This window comes from Oratosquilla oratoria, chromosome 28 (genome assembly GCF_046742065.1).
Source record: "Oratosquilla oratoria isolate Oo_2021 chromosome 28, ASM4674206v1, whole genome shotgun sequence".
NCBI classification, from domain to species: Eukaryota; Metazoa; Arthropoda; class Malacostraca; order Stomatopoda; family Squillidae; genus Oratosquilla; species Oratosquilla oratoria.
Genome location: NC_134804.1, coordinates 37,895,327 through 37,897,826, shown reverse-complemented (window position 1 = coordinate 37,897,826; position 2,500 = coordinate 37,895,327). Strand labels below are relative to the sequence as shown.

At 34.4% G+C, this 2,500-nt stretch overlaps 1 protein-coding gene across 1 annotated transcript in view; it reads left to right on the top strand.

Annotated features, from left to right (window-relative positions):
- LOC143040319 (uncharacterized) overlaps positions 1-2,500 on the top strand; it is a 29,112-nt gene that overhangs the window by 7,623 nt on the left and 18,989 nt on the right. The window lies entirely within an intron of this gene.

Below are 2,500 nucleotides of genomic sequence, written 5' to 3'. Positions count from 1 at the left end.
ACACACACACACACACACACACACACACACACACACACACACACACACACACACACACACACACACACACACACACACACACACACACACACACACACACACACACATATATATATATATACATATATATACATATATATATATATATATATATATATATATATATATATATATATATATATCGTATACTCAGGGCGCAGGTTCTCCTTGATATACACTGAGTTAAACACCACAGCATTGTCACAATTATTTATCTTCTTCCTAATATTTTCAATTCTCCTCACTGTGTCTTTGGGAGGGTGATCGAAAACCAACTGTCCAAAGTTATCCATTTTAATAACAAATTCGACGTTTCGTCTTCAAGGAGTCATTCTCAAAATAATTACATTTATCATAACACAATTACACAGAACACAGAACAACTACATTTTCACGGACTGAACAAGGCGACGTCTTTCCATATGTATGGAAAGGCTTACAATGGTGTGTGGCTTGATGACCTGACCCTAGCAGATCGCCTCAGGGGAGTGGGAAGGGGAGAGGGAAGGGGACATAATCCCACCATTAGTGGGATTATTTTTCACATGTCTTGATGAGATATTGAACAAGGGCATGGCCGTAACCATATTAGATTGTATATTAATGCTAGGAGCCCATTCCCTGATATACATAGCCTCTAGCATTCTTAATTCTCCAACATCATTACATTGTGTAACTACTTCAATGTTGTTAACAATGGTTGCTCTATCAAGGGGAGATTGATGCTCGTGCTGAAAATTATTTTTAATCGCTCCCTGTTGGAGGTGGAGCGTCAGGCGACGGATGAGACTACAGGTCGTAAACCCAATGTATGCACATTTGTAGAGCGCGCAGTCTCCATAATTACGGTTGAATCTGTACACCACATTGGTTTTTGACAGAGTCCCAGACTTGCCAGACAAATCATTTTTCAGCACTAAGGAGCAAGTGCGGGGGTTCTTATAAAAAAAAAAAAAAAAAAAAGAATCACCATTCGTAAGACATGGCTGTCTTCCACCGGTTTGCAATTCCTAAAGACGATGTCTTTAATACGTTTTTCGTCTTCCCGGTACGAACTGCTAAAAATATTTTGGTAGTAAACTGTAATTTCATTTTGCTGACACGGCGAGTACTCAGGGGCACGACGGTCTAGCAAGTATTTGGTGATTTGATCAAAATCCGTGTCAGCAAAATATTTAATCAAATCACCAAATACTATATATATATATATATATATATATATATATATATATATATATATATATATATATATATATATATATATATATATATATATATATATATATATATATTTATGACGTTAGTGGAGTAGGAAACACAGGAGTCTTAGTCTTGAGTTCATTCCTGACTAGTTTCGCAGATTTACTTTTTCAAAGGAATGGTGTACAAACAAACTGTTGTCATTTTATACATGGGGGTGGACCTCACTCCCTCTCCGTGTTACCATAGTTGGCGACAAGTGAGAACATTGCATAGTCATTGTAGCAAATGGAATAATAATGATAATGCTTAGCAAATGGTAAAGATGATGACAACATTGATAATAACAATGAAAATAATAATAGTAATTATAACAGTGATAATGAAAACAAAAATAGTAACTGAAAAAAGTATTGCTAAAAAGAGACAGGCTTATAAAAAATATAAGTGCTCGGGTGCATCTAATGACTATGAAAGTTATGTATCAATACAGAGAGATAAAAAATAAACAATAAAAAACGAAAACGACAATACGGAATGAATATTGCTGATAAACCCAAAGAAAATCCCAAAGAATTCTATAGTTACATTAGAGATAAAAAGGTTGTTAGGAATCACATTGGTCCACTATTATCGCCTGATGGTCAACTTGAATATTCAAATGAAGGAATGTGTAATATTTTAAACAATTATTTTAGCTCGGTATTCGTAAACGAAACACCTCAAAGTGAACTCCAAACTGAAACCTATGAAAAGTCTAGGGTAAACTTACTACGGTAAATATAATAAAAGAAAAAAATTAAAAGGTGTATAGAGAAACTCAAAGTTAATAAAACACCAGGGCCTGACGGTTGGCATCCAAGAATCTTAAAGGAAATGAAAAATGAGATTGTTGTTCCATTAGAAATTATTTTCAAGAAATCCATCATATCCGGAGATGTCCCAAGAGAATGGAAGCTAGTTACCGTTACTCCCATATTCAAAAAGGTGACAAAAAGAAACCAAATAACTATAGGCCTATAAGTTTGACTTCAATCGTAGGAAAAATAATGGAAACTATCATCAGAGATGCTATCGAACATCATTTAGAAAGTAACCGATAGATAAATGATATCCAGCATGGTTTCAGACGGAAACGTTCTTGCGTGACTAACTTACTCGAATTCTACAACACAGTTATCTCGAATTATGACAAAAGAAATAATATAGAAATAATGGAAACTATCATTAGAGATGCTATCGAACATCATTTAGAAAGTAA